At 41.7% G+C, this 14,955-nt stretch overlaps 1 pseudogene; it reads left to right on the top strand.

Moving 5' to 3' along the window:
• The first annotated feature begins 950 nt into the window (after positions 1-950).
• On the top strand, positions 951-5,087 carry LOC101290413 (serine/threonine-protein kinase MARK2-like; annotated as a pseudogene).
• The last annotated feature ends 9,868 nt before the right edge of the window (positions 5,088-14,955 follow it).

The raw sequence follows: 14,955 nt of genomic DNA on the forward strand, positions 1-14,955 counted from the left end.
GTCTCAACCCCGTGTCCCCTGCATTGGCAGGCGGATTCTTAACCACTGCACCACCAGGGAAGCCCCCATTGGATCATTTTAATCGCTATTATTTGAATAAGACTTGAGGGGATTTTTTCCCCCCTGGAAAATTAAAAATTATTTTGTAATGCAAATGGTCCTTCTCTGGTGTATTTGTCCTATAATTAGGGAATTGGAAGTTTCTTAAAGGCAATGCAAACATGAGTGCCCATTCAGATAAGGGCAATCTTTTCTCTTTTCCTAATTTTAATTTTGAACATTTTTTAAAATATAAAAATAAATAAATTTATTTAAAAAAATAGTTACCCAGATCAGTATATAATTACAAATGTGGTGTCATAAAGGAAGGTGTCACACTGTATATACTTCAAATTTACTTTTGATTATCTACTACTAATAATAACTTTGACTAACACTGGTTGTGGTATTAATTAGGAGATTTCCAGTTGTGACAGAAACCCAACTGAAAGTAGCTTAAGAGAAAAAAGGAATTTATTGGTTCACCCTTGGCACACCCAGAAGCAGAAGCTTAAATGATAACTCCCTTTGAATTTCCAGACCCCACCTTCCTCCTCAGTGTTAATTTCTCAGGCAGCCTCTCTCAATGGGGCCAAACAGATGGTTACTGGCAATCCAGGTATACAAGGATCTATAAAATTCTAGATCCAGGGGAAAGAGAGATGCCCTCTGTCCCAAGGTCCCTGTATCAAACCCTTAAAGAAGACCTGATCTGCCCAGTTTGGACCATGTGCTCTTTCTGAACCAATCCTTCAGGCTAAAGGAATGAATGCTCCCATTGGTCAGGCTGGATCCTATGCCCACGCATTGTGCCTGGGGTACTGGCAGGATAGATGGCATCCAAACTCTAAAGAATGGTTGTCATACCAGCATAAAAGGTGTTGGATGGTCAAAAGCCATCTGGCCACCCCATGGCAGTGTCTGAAATTCTGTCTCTTCACAAAGCCTTCATAATAGAGTACACACTCCGAACCAAATTCAGGCAGGTAGGGATAGAAGGCAAAGGCTTCCAGCTTCTAGCTTGGTCAATGTCTTAGCAGGCTGAGTCCACCAGAGGTCAGGGCAGAGCACAAAGCAGGAATGGTCCAGGAGCTGGCTCTTCAACCCTGCTCAAATCAGCAGCTCACACCTCAGTCCCTGGGAACACCGAGACTGTAGTCATCAGAAACAAAACCCAGGCTGCAGCAAGGGACCAGATTTCCTTCAGAATTGGCTACCTAAGGGACAGGTCTAGACGGGAGCAGGGGCAGACAGGGAGAGAGAAGTGATTTCTAAAACATTCTATTCTGCAGCTGCACATGTTATGCTGAAGAAACACAGCTACAGTGCCCCAGAATCATGCAAAATGAAACACAAAATGTATCAGGACAGAATCGACCAGAAAAGCTAGATTCTGGTCTCTGCCACCGCCTGCCTCTCTCGACTCTCCTTCCACCACACTTCTGCCTGCTCACTATGTCAGCCACACTGATTGACTTTCTGCAATTCAATCATACCAAACTGGTTTCCTCAGAGCCTTTTGCCTTGTGGTACCCTCTGTTCAGAGAGTCCTTTTCGTAGATCTTGCCCCTTCCTGTCAAAGAAATTTCATATGAAATGTTAGTACCCATCTAAAGTAATGTCCCACCCAGTAGCACTAACACATCACCATGTTTATTTCCTTCATATCATTCATCACCCTCTCAATATGGCTGTTAATTTGTTAACTTGTTGTTTTCTCCACCCCACAACAAAGCACAGGAAACTCAGGGACTTTCTTCTGAAGTTTATCCAGCACCCAGAATAGTGCCTCCTCAGAGCATAAGGGCCCAGGAAACATCTGATGAATGAACAAACTAATGAATGAGCCCTAGTTTCCCACATAAAAAATTAGATGGTTAGATTACGCTATATCAGCAATGGCTACCATACATTGACCATATATTACATGTTGGGCACATTGGTAAGGGCTGTGGGTAGCGCTGTAGATGGTTGACTTTATATTTTTTTCAGCTCTAACAAGATCCCAAATATTCTCAGGCAGGACCTCAAATATCCAAAATGATGTTTCTGATGCCAAAATTCCTCACTTGGCCATTATTTCTTTGGCTTAGTTCAGAACCTTTCAAACTAACTTTTTTGCTGAAGAAACATTTGCTCAAGTGAAATTTCACCTGGAAGTCCTATATGAAAAACAATTGAAAAAAATATGCATGTTAGCCCAATAAAAAAGCCTCCAACAAATTTCAGGAAAAGGAATCATAAAGACCATCATCAATGACCACAAGGTAATTGAGCTAATTGGGAGACATTTCTCTTGCAGAAGTATTCCAGCTAATAAATAAAGGGATGATAAACTTAGTATTTTGCTACTTGTCATGATTTAATGGATCTCAGCAATGAGCATGGAAGCCTACTAACCTCACAAAAAGAAAGACCATCAGCCTCCTGATAAAAGAACACACCACCATGCATGAAGGAGTCTCACCAAAAAGATCACATCTAAATCTCATCAGCCTTGCAATTTAAACTATCAATTTACAGGAAGTACAGAGGAACTTGTTAATGTACACCACAGGAATACAATCAGGAAAATCCAAACAGTAGGAAATTAACAACATGAATTCATCAAAAATAAATAACAAGACAGGGAAGGAAGGAGATGGAGTAGAAAGTGACAGACTGAAAGAGGTTTAAATTCATATGAACCAATCACAAAATATAAATGATTTTTGGATCCTAATTCAAGCAGATAATCTGAAAAACCAAAATTTTCAAAATGCATAAGACAATTAAATTTTAACACTGACTAGATGATGGTATTGAGGAATCAGTATTTTTAGAATGGCATTTAAGTTATATTTCTTATAGAGAGTATTTTTATTTTATAGATACAAACTAAAAAATGAATAAAATGAAAAAAGAAGTTAATAAAGAGACAAATTAAAAATCCCCACATATTTGGACATTTGAAAATACACTGAGCCAAAAATTATTACAACTTTTCAAACTAGAAATAAAAAAGCCATTGAAACATCATACAGGTTTTAAATTTTAATAATGTAAATATTGATAGCTATATCCATATAAATGAAAAGCTGTTTGGGATTTTCAATAATTTTTTTAAGTCTAAAAGGGTTCATCAGACAAAAAAAAAAAAAAAAAAAAATGAGGAAACCACTGTGGAGTATCACTAACCGTAATAGGTCCCTTTCTTGCTATGTCCTCATAAGGAGCCATTGTTATGGAATTCTAAGCACCTATACAAGTTCCTGGTTGGCCTAGATTTGTGGTCCTTCTAGCTTGGGAAGCTGCTTTTCAGTGACCTGAGGGATTTTGACCAAAGTTAGCTTGTTTTCTCCTTTACATTGTAGGCTGTCTGTATATTCCATTTGTGGTTTTTTTGGTTTTTTTTTTTTTTGGTTTTCTTTTTCATTTTATTTTTTTCTCTTTTTAATTTTTCTCACTGGTTTCCATTTTTCTTTTTCTCTTTTTTTTTTTTTTTTACTTAATAGTTTTATCTTTTTTCTTTCCCTCATTTTTTTCTTTTTTATTATTTTTTCTCATTTCTTTTTTACTTAGTGTATTTTTATTTTAGTTTGTCATCGTGGTTTTCTTTTCTTTCTTTTTTTTTTGGCTGCATTGGGCCTTCGTTGCTGCACACAGGCTTCCTCTAGTTGCGGCGAGCGGGGGTTACTCTTCGTTGCAGTGCGCAGGCTTCTCATTGTTGCAGAGCACGGGCTCTAGGCGCACAGGCTTCAGTAGTTGTGGATCTCAGACTCTAGAGCGCAGGCTCAGTAGTTGTGGCACATGGGCTTTGTTGCTCCATGGCATGTGGGATCTTCCTGGACCAGGGCTCAAACCCGTGTTCCCTGCATTGGCAGGCGGATTCTTAACTACTGCGACACCAGGGAAGCCCCTGCCATTGTGTTTTGATTCCATTATAAAGATCAGTTCATCAGGTAGTGTGAAAAGTGATTTTCTTTTGAGGTGACCTGGACGTTTAAGCTGATCTTGGGACACCTTGCCTTCAACCCCTGCAGCGAATCTAACATGCTGCAGGGCTTTCCACCATCTCTGCTGAGGAGGAGACCCATGCCGGCAACAACCAGCTCCTCAAGACCAACAGCAAGGGTACCTTTGCCAAGGTGAAGTTGGCCTGACACATCCTGACTGGGAAGGAGGTAGCTGTGAAAATCATTGACAAGCGTCAACAGGATTCCTCCAGTCTCCAGGGACTATCCCACAAAGTAAAATTCATGAAGGCTTTGAATCATCCCAATACAGTGAGGCTATCTGAAGTGATGGAGGCTGAGGACAAGACTCCTTGTCACGGAATATGCTACTGGAAGAGAGTACCTAGTGGCTCTTGGCAGTTTGCAAGAAAAAGAGATCCAAGTCAAATTCTGCCAGATAGAGTCTGCTATAAAGTACCAGCACCAGAAGTTTATCATCCTGGATGCTGACATGACCACCAAGATTGCTGACTTTGGCTTCTGCATCAAATTCACCTTTAGCAATAAGCTGGATACCCTCTGTGGCAGTCCCCTGTTATGCTGCCCTGGAACTCTCCCAGGGCCAAAAGTATGATGGACCCTCCATTGCTGTGTGGAGCTTAGGAGTCATCCTTTATACTGGTCAGTGGAGCCCTGCCTTTGACGGGCAGAACTTCAAGGAGATATGAGAGGGAGTACTGGGCAAAATATACCATATTCTCTTAGACTTGTGCATGGAACATGAAAACCTGCTCAAGAAATCTTTCATTTTCAATCCCAGCAAGAGAGATACTTTAGAGTAAATCAAGGAGGATTCATGAACGAATGTGGGTCATGAAGATGAGAAGCTAAAGCTTTATGTAGAGCCACTCTCTAACTACAGGACCCTGCAGACTGAGCTGATGCATCCATAGGTTACACACAGAAAGGGATCCTAGGACTCACTTAGGTTAATTGCCAAACACTGCAGCCCAGCACAAGCTCCACTGTGTCCCTGCGGCCTCCTCCTCCACCCAAAACTTTAGCAGCAACGCTGGGACCCCAGATGGAACAAATTTCCTCCACAGTTTATCCAAAGGAAATTCCCTACACACTGTGCAGTCCATTTGGGATCAGCAGATTTTTGCCCCAATGTGATCCCAGCCTCTCCCTCGGGCAATAACCACAGCTAGCACTGGGCCACTGGCGGCTTCTTTAGCAAGTTCTCCCTCAAGTTTATATGAAGGTATGCTTATTTCAGGTGTGCCAGAAGGAAACTGCATAAACCTGTAAGCAAACAGCATATGGAGATACTCAAAGCTAGGGAGGCCAAGCCACACACTGCACTTTACATGGAGTATGAAGATCACAAACTCCATGGAGTCCTTTAACATGGCATGAAAATTCAGCAAGGTGCTTGACACAAAAGCTGCCAGTATGAGCTGAATAAGAAATGGTGCTACTGTGCATGCATGGCACCCCAGGGCCAAGAAGGCTTCCTGCAGTGGGAGGCGGAGGTGTGCAAACTCCCACAGTGGTCCTCAACAGGGTCATTTAAACACACAGCCAGCACCTCCATGGCCCTCAAAAGCATTGCCTCTAAAATAACCAAGGAACTTAAGCTTTAAAAGGCTGCCAGATTTTTAGCGCAGTGAAACTACTCTATATGATACTCTTAACCATAGATTCATATCCTTGTACATTCATCTGTCCAGAAACATAGAACGTGCAACACCAGGAGTAAATCCTAATGTAGACTATGGACCTTGGGTAATAACGACATGTCAATGTAAGGTTCATCAGTTATAACAAATGTACCAACCTGGTGGGGGATGTTGACAGTGGGAGAGGCTATGCATGTGTGGGGACAGGGAGTATATTAAATCTCTATCTTCCTCTTAATTTTCCTGTGAACCTAAAATTGTTCTTTTATTAAAAAAAGTCTTTTTTTAAAAGGCTGCCAGGAACCACCTAGGAGACAGAAGGACAGGCCAGCTGGCTCCATCTGCCAGCCTGCCACCTAGCCCCATCCCAAAGGCAGTGACTGGACTGGTCTGTTTCCCCTGGGGCACTTATTCCCTCCCCTGCCCTTCTGGGTCTTTTCTTCCTTCTTTGTGAGAGAGGGCAGATTGTTCTGTAAAATAAAGATAAAAAACAAAACCCTTCCTCCTTCCTCCTTCCTCTTTCCTCCTTCCTCTTTCCTCCTTCTTCCTTTCCTTGCCCCTCCTCCTCCCCCTCTTATATTTTGGCCTACACAGAAAAAATTTGGTTACATACAGAGGGAACTGAGCAAATAGTTAAATACATCAAGGATAATGAAAACCAGGTTTCTCCATGGAAAAAGAGTTACAAATATGGAAAAGGATAGGATAGGATAGGATAGGTTAGGATAGGATAGGATAGGATAGAATAGAATAGAATAGAATAGAATAGAATGCTCAGAAACAAAGCCACACACTTATGTAATATTGATAGATGACAGAGGGGACACATCAGTAGGGAAAGGAGTAACTGTTCATTAAATACAGCTGTAAAAAAAAATTGCAATCCATGTGGAAAAGGAAGAAATTGGATCCCTGCCTCACATTATAACCAAAAATCAATTCTATTGTATTAAGGGCATAAATATGAAAACAAAACTTTTATTTTTATTATTTTTTATTGAAGTATAGTTGATTTACAATATTATGTTAGTTTTAGGTGTACAGCACAGTGATTCAGGTTTGTTTTTTTTTTTGCAGATTATATTCCATTAAAGGCTATTACAAGATAATGAATCTAACTCCCTGTGCTATACAGTAAATCCTTGTTGCTTATCTATTTTATGTATAGTTGTTTGTATCTATTAATCCCAGATACAATCTGTTAATTCCACAGGGGGAGGAGGGACAAATTAGGAGTATGGAATAAACAAAACTTTTATTTTTAAATAGAAAAAATTAAGTGGATTTTTTTGTGTGTGCGTGGTGCGCGGGCCTCTCACTGTTGTGGCCTCTCCCGTTGCAGAGCACAGGCTCCGGATGCGCAGGCTCAGCGGCCGTGGCTCACGGACGCAGCCGCTCCGCGGCATGAGGGATCCTCCCGGACCGGGGCACGAACCCGTGTCCCCTGCATCGGCAGGCGGACTCTCAACCACTGCGCCACCAGGGAAGCCCCATTAAGTGGATTTTTTTAAACCTTGAGGTAGGGAATGATTTCTAATCAGGACATAAAAAGCATTGACTATGAAAAAAAAGATTTATCAATTTGACTGTTTAAAATTAAGAATTTATTAGTTATCAAAAGACATCTTAAAGTATGTGAAATAAATTACAAACTTGGAGCAAATATTCCCAGTACATGCAACTAACAAAGAATCAGCATCAAGAAAACCTCCTTTACAGCAATCAGAAAAGTACAAACTATTCATTGTAGGGGTCAGCAATTTTTCTTAAAGGATCAGATTGTAAATACTTTAGTCTTTGAGGACTATCTGGCCTCTGTCACAACTACTCAGCCATTATTTTTCAAAAGCAGCCATAGAAAATACATAACATAATTACTTTTTTTTTTTTTTTTTGGTGTGGTGAAAAAATTTAAGATTTACTCTCTCAGCAACTTTCAGGTTTATAATACAATATTGTTAACAGTCACCATTCGGTACATTAGATGAGGTGATAGAGATGATGTGAACTTACCCTATTGTAATAATTTTGCAATATATACATGTATCAAATTATCACATTGTACACCTTAAACTTACACAATGCTGTATATCAATTATATCGCAATGAAGCTGGAAAAAAATGCATTGCAAATTAACAGTGCTCCCATAAAACTTTAATTACAAAATGGGGGGCCAGCCCCATGGCCTTAGTTTGCCAATCTTTCTCATAAGGACTGGGGTTGAAATTTGAGTTTGTATCATCTTTGCTACATGATAAAATACTCCAAAACTTGGCGGCTTAAAACAGTAAATATTATTTCTCATGATCCTGTGGATCAACTGGGCGGTTGTTCTGGTCTAGGCCAGCTTGGCAAATCTCTGTTATCAACTGGCAGCTTGGATGGGACTGGAGGTTTTAGGCTGTATTATAGACTGAAGGTTTGTGCTCCTCAGAATTCATATGTTGAAACCTAATCCCCAATGTGATGGTATTTGGGGGTGAGGTCTTTGAGAGGTGACTAGGTCTTGAGGGTAGACCCTCATGAATGGGATTAATGCCCTTCAAAAAGAAACCTCTTGAACGTGCACCTCAAAGCTCATCTGCTTAGCAAAGCCACAAAACACAAACCTCTCACTTTTTACCTGTTTCCACCTAAAAACAAAAACAAAAAACCTACACCACACAGAACTCAGATTTGCTGAAAAATACGTTTCTAATCTCAGAAAAATCTCCGTGTGGCAGATGGCCTACATGCCTCTGTCATGTGGTCCATTTAGGAGCAGGGGTCAGAAGGGAGACTTCCTATTGGCTGCAGGTGGGAAACTGCGTGGACTCATGGAAAGTGAAAGCAGGGCTTGGCTGCAGAACCGGGGGTGGATATAGCTCTTCTCCCGACAGCCTGGGAATGGGAAGGTCACGTCGACTCATGGGAGCTTCAGGGTCAAGCCAACCAAGATTTAGGGACAACCCAAGAGGTTTCCAATCCCCTGGCATAATTTAGACGCGTTTGGGGAAGAGCGCAAGTTCCCCACCTGAGATGACTTTTAAGACTTTCCAATGCAGACGGTATAAGCATTTCTTCAGGGTTCCCTGGAGGCAGCTCATTCATGAGGCATCACCTCTGGGGAGGGGCAGGGGGCTCCTGACAGTAAGCATATGGCACTTAAGACAAAGCAGATGGCACCAACTTTTAAAGATGAGTCTTTGCTACTTAATCAATGGCTTCACCTCTAAATTATATTTTTACAGATATGTACCTATGCAACTTAACGTGGCTCTTCTAAGCAGGTGAGGACTTCCTATTCAATGCTCTATAAAAATGATTTGTGTTCTATATAGTGAGTTTTTCCCGTAAATGTGGCTTAATATTTTAATTCTTAGAATGTGTCTTCTCGGGACTTCGCTGGTGGCGCAATGGTTAAGAGTCCGCCTGCCAACGCAGGGGACACGGGTTCGAGCCCTGGTCCGGGAAGATTCCCACATGCCATGGAGCAACTAAGCCCGTGCGCCACAACTACTGAGCCCACGTGCTGCAGCTACTGAAGCCCGTGTGCCTGTGCTCCACAACAAGAGAAGCCACCACAATGAGAAGCCCGCACACCGCAAAGAAGAGTAGCCCCCGCTCTCCGCAACCAGAGAAAGCACGTGCGCAGCAACAAAGACCCAACACAGCCAAAATAAACAAAATAAATGCATAAATTTATAAAAATAAAATAAAAGAATGTGTCTTCTCTATGTGATGCAACTAAATTCTGTTTTGTTTGTGGAATGACTAACACAGGCCAACTCCCTCTCTTCACTTAACAAAAGACCAATGAGCTGTTAATCAAGCCGTTATCTCCACGATGCTACTTGCTCAATGCACTGATTCCTTAAGTATGTGGAATCCTTTTTCTTTTGAATCTGTATATCATATGTAAGACTGAATCTACTTAATAAACACTGAATAACCAAAACAAAAAAAAAAGAAAGGAAAAGAAACCTCTTTAGAGAAAAATCTGAGTATCTCCTCTTCTCTCACACCTACACTTCCTTTGCCTTCACATCTAACACCAGATGTGTGGGGCTTTTCCCCACACCGAGCAATTCTGTGACACCGTCCTGGTGCCCTACAATTTAATTAGATTCTGATACCATCTACCTGGAGTAAGCATCAGATCCTCTGTGTTAAAGGGCTCAGTCCCACAAAACTGCCCCCTGCCCACCCCCAACTTCATTTGGATGCTAAGCTCAAATTCAGGTTGTTACCTGTACTTCTGACAGAATGGCTGTAACTCAGAAGTTCCCACGACCCCCTCCTCAAGTTTGATTAATTTGCTAGAGTGGCTCACAGAACTCAGGAAAACAGTTTACTTACTATTGATACATTACTGGTTTACTACAAAGAATATTAAGGATGCGAATGAAGAGCCAGATGAAGAGATACATAGGGTGAAGGCCGGAAGCGTCCCAAGCACAGGAGTTTGTCTCCATCGAGTGTGGGGTACACTGCCCTCTGGGCATGTGGGTACATTCTTGTTCACCAACCTGGAAAATCTCCGAGCCTCATCCTTTTAGATTTTTATGGAGGCTTTGTTACATAGGCATGATTGATTAAATCACTGATGATTGGTGATTGAACTCAATCTCCAGCCTCTCTCCCTTCCCCAGAGGTAGAGGGGTGGGAGGGGAGGCAGAAAGTTCCAATCCTCTAAAACTTTAATGGTTCCCTTGGCAACCGGTCCCCAACCTTAAGGGCTATCCAAAAGTGACCTCAATAACATAAATTCAGGTGTGGTTGAAAAGCGTGCTCACATTACTTAGGTTATTTCAAGGGTCTTAGGAGCTCTGTGCCAGGAACAGGATGAAAATCGACTATATATTTGTTACAGATCACAAGACCACAAGAGAGCTCCCTTGTTCCTTCTATCATGTGAGGACATAGCCAGAAGACGGCCATCTATGAACCAGGCCCTCACCAGATGCTGAATCTGTTGGCATCTTGATCTTAGACTTCTCAGCCTTTAGGAACGTAAGAAATAAATGTCTGTTTGTTTACAAACCACTCAGTCTCTGGTATTTCATTATAGCAGCCCAAACAGACTAAGACACAGTGGTTCACTTACATGCCTGGTGGTTGGCAGAACAGTCAGGATAGGGGCCTCCTCTTGGCCCCTTGTCTTTTCTACCATGTGTTTTCATCTTCCAGGATGCTGATCTGGATTTTGTCAGTGATGGCAAAAAGACTCCTAGCAGAAAGAAAGGGCAAGCCCAAAGCATAAGCAGTTTTCAGGCCTCTGCTTGCATCACATTTCTTAATGTTCCTTTGACCAAAATAGGTCATATGGACAAGCCCAGATTCAAGAGGTAGAGAAACAGACTCTATCATCTCTTGACAGAAGGATGAGCAAAGTCACATGGCAAAGGGGAATGCAATCTGGAATGGGAGGAATTTGCAGCCATTTTACAATCGACCTAACTGTAAACATTTAAACAACATGATGTAAATGCATATTCTAGGTAGTCAGTGACTGCAAATACATAAATTACTAACTTCTCATGTTAGACTTCTCTGGTTTTTTATTCCTAAAGGAAAGCTTTTCCACCAATAACAAGTTTATAGAACAATCCGTGATTTTGCTTTCACAAGCTCTCTTATGCCAATCTCTTATGCAAATGGGTCAACTGAGACATTTCTATAAACTATTTATATAAATGATTACCAAGAGAACAAGCATTCCCTCCCCTTGAAACTCGCTTAGAGAGACTTACCAGACTTGAGGTGAAAACACTCAAATAAACCACACAATTCTATAGCTAAAAAATGAAAAATATGTATAACTAATTTTTATAATACAAACTACAGAATGTATCACATTTATAAAATGGAGGCATGGTTTTTAAATTTGAGAAACACCAACCTGATACTAAAGAGATTCCAATTTCCAAGTATACCCTGAGCTCTGTAGAGGCCATTTCTCTTCAAAAGAGACCCTGTGGTTACAGGGTCCAGAGAGAGAGCATCCCTGGAACAGCCACAGGAATATTCTTCTCCTGGCTGAATCCACCCCCTGGCTGGTTGGCAGTTGGCAACCTGACAAGTGTTTTACATTCAAAAGGTCAAGCTCTGAGTGAATCTGCCCAGAGCCTCTGGTGAAGAGGGCCTTGCCAATCACGCCTGGATGCCCAGGCCTGGCGTCTGTCCCTTGCCCCTGCCATTCTGACAGCTGTGGAAGAAGGGACCCAGGCTCCCAGCTTGGGCTGTCACTAAGTGATGGCAGCCCTTTTGCTGAAGGTCAAACTCTAATTCTCACTCCAGGGAGACTTCCTTCTCTCTTTCTCTCTTTCAGCCTGTCCATCTTCATAACTGTTTGCGTTTTTCTGCTGCTTTATAGTCTTCAAAACATTTTCCCTTTCACACTCTCATTTGATCCTCCCCATAGGAAGAGGGTGTCACAGCAATCATGAATTTCCCTTTTGTAAGAACAAGCAGAGAGACTAGGCAATTGAGTGTTGGAAGAACATACAACGTAGCAGTTAAGAACAAAGGCTCCGGAGTTAGATTCCTGCCAGTCTCCTTCCATGTAACCTCGGGCAAACTGCATAATCTCTCTCTCCCTCTCTCTCTCCCCCTCGGTTTCCCTGTATATAAAGTAGAGACATTAATCTTTCCTATTTCATAAGGTTTTTGCAAGAATGAAATATAAGAAGAAATGTCTGGCATAAAACAATATCGCAATAAACCATAAGGATATGTGTATTATTTGTACTGCTTCTGTTGTTATCACATAGCTAGATTACAGCAAAGCAAGGACTAGAATGCACATCCATGGGCCTGAAAGCCACACTATCTACATCCACCTTTCAATAAAGTGAGTGGGGGTTCTGGCTGTTCTGCTTTCCCACATGAGAAGCAAATTATCCCATGAAGGAGTAGGCTAGAGGACCTATCTTCTTAAAAGAAAACCTTTTCGGGGCTTCCCTGGTGGCGCAGTGGTTGAGAGTCCGCCTGCCGATGCAGGGGACACGGGTTCGTGCCCCGGTCCGGGAAGATCCCACATGCCGCGAAGCGGCTGGGCCCGTGAGCCATGGCCGCTGAGCCTGCACGTCCGGAGCCTGTGCTCCTCAACGGGAGAGGCCACAACTGTGAGAGGCCCGTGTACCACAAAAAAAAAAAAAAAAGAAAACCTTTTCTTCCAGCTTGCTAAAACTTCAGAAAGGAGCCTGAGGGTCCTGAACTCTTATAGTTACCTCCAAAAACCAGGTATTATAAAAAACTGGGTTAGTCTCAGAATACTGTTAGCCTTTCCCTCCACAACCTATTATTCTAATCCAGGAAAGTCCGTATGTCCAGGAATATCAGCTCTACTGACAATCAAAGTTCTTGCTTTTAGCCAGGAGTTTCAAATCCTTCCCCAACCAACCTTTCATCAAATTTGCCCCAAAATCACCAAATTTTAATTGTTCGAGTTCCTTTTCCTCCTTCATCCCTGGGTAATTATCAATGAATGTGTTAGTGAAAGGTTATAAAATCATAAACAGGAAGAAGAAGGTGACCTAGTAACCCGGCTACTAACCCCTGAATAATCCACAGTTGACTTTGCCCACCATAAAGAATATTAGAAATGTGTAGTTACAGGATGCAGAAACAAACAAATGTAAGCTTAGAAGTAGAAAAGAATTGAATTTCGAATTTAATAGTGACAACAACAACAAAAAAAATCAAATGGGAGAGAAAATGAAAAGAATAGAGTCGGAATTCCCAGGAAATACATTAAACCATAGCTTTGAAAGACAAAGAAAATAGAAAGAGAGAGAAAAATAACACAGAAATCTACCTTCATTGCACTGTGTCTGACCAAAGAACATTATAATGAATCTCCCACTACCATTAAATTAAACACAAATTGCTTTTGTTTCTAATTAACGTCGGCCCAAGCCAATGTGATGTGTGAAAGTCTTCTTTTTTAATGCCTCTGCCATGCCACAGAAATATATTACAACCAGAATGAAAGATTACGGATGCTTTCCAATAGCTTCCTCTAAAATATAGGCCAAACCTTATAGAAGGTATATGTGAGAGTCATTTGAATTCCAAATGCATTTAAAAGGACCAGCTCTATTACAGTGCATAGCAAATGAATCCATAATGAGGAGATATTCCAGACCAATTGTTTCCAAATTATGCTTTAGATTATCTTCATTTCTCTTTTGAAAATATGCCTTGTTATTTTTAGCATGGCATAAGAAACCCTTGACTTTTCTGGCATCAAATGACATCTCCAGTTTCTGTGCTCTCCCTTGTTCCTTTACATACCAGCTTGGCCACATCGGACTTAGACCCTTGTCATTCCCAGTAAACTCCGATCATCCTTCAAAGCCCAGCTCAGATTTCACCTGCTCTGCGAAACTTTTGCCAGTACTCCCAGGTGGAGTTAGAAATCCCTCCTGGGTGTTCCCAACACCTTATATCCATGCAACATTTGTTCTGCAGGTGGCCTTCAGCAAGAATCCTCTCTTTCAATGTCTGAACTCACCAGGTTATAGGTATAGGCACAGTGCCTGCATAGATGGATTGTGTTAACAATGAAGTAACAGAAATCTATAGGAGCTAGCTTAAATTTAAAAGGGTAGGGAGATGGGGCACATATTAAAAGCATACATGGGAAGCTCATGGAATCCAAGCCAAGACTCAGGAAGAGACAGATATAAGAAATGGAAAGCCATCTGGAATCCAAAGGTCACTCTCTCCCACATTTCATCACCCATTCGCCCCTACATCTGCTTTGCTCTTTAATCACTAAGACTGACTTTTCTGTTATCAGCCTACACAACAAAAGGGCAGGGTGGTGGTGAAGGGACTCAGTTCCATCACAGTTTTTGTACCTATAGGGCAAGAGTCCAGTCATATAAAAAGAATCCCTTGTTGTCTCCGCTTTGGTCCTAATTCCAAATTCCAGGGGAAGAATCAGATTGCCTGACTTGAATCAGGTGTCCACAGTGACCCATCTTGCTAAGTTTAGATGGTCAGGGCTATGTGGTTCAAATTCAACTAGTGGGGGCACTGCAAAGGAAGCAAAAGAGAAGGGAGAATCATTGTGAGCTAAGAGACAGCCCAAAAGGTGACACCTACACAGACATTCTGTTGACTAGAACAGAGGGAGGGAAAGAAGGAAGAAGGGAGGGAAGGAGGGGGGATAAATCCAAATACATTTGGAGGGCTTCCTCATGGTGATAAGAGTCAAACTAGAAGATTAGGAACTTAGTGTCTTACTGGGGATGCTCATGAAATCCAGTGGTAGTGACATCATCATTGTACATAAGCATGTGTTGAGTAT

This window comes from Orcinus orca, chromosome 3, assembly GCF_937001465.1.
Source record: "Orcinus orca chromosome 3, mOrcOrc1.1, whole genome shotgun sequence".
In the NCBI taxonomy this organism is placed as follows: Eukaryota; Metazoa; Chordata; class Mammalia; order Artiodactyla; family Delphinidae; genus Orcinus; species Orcinus orca.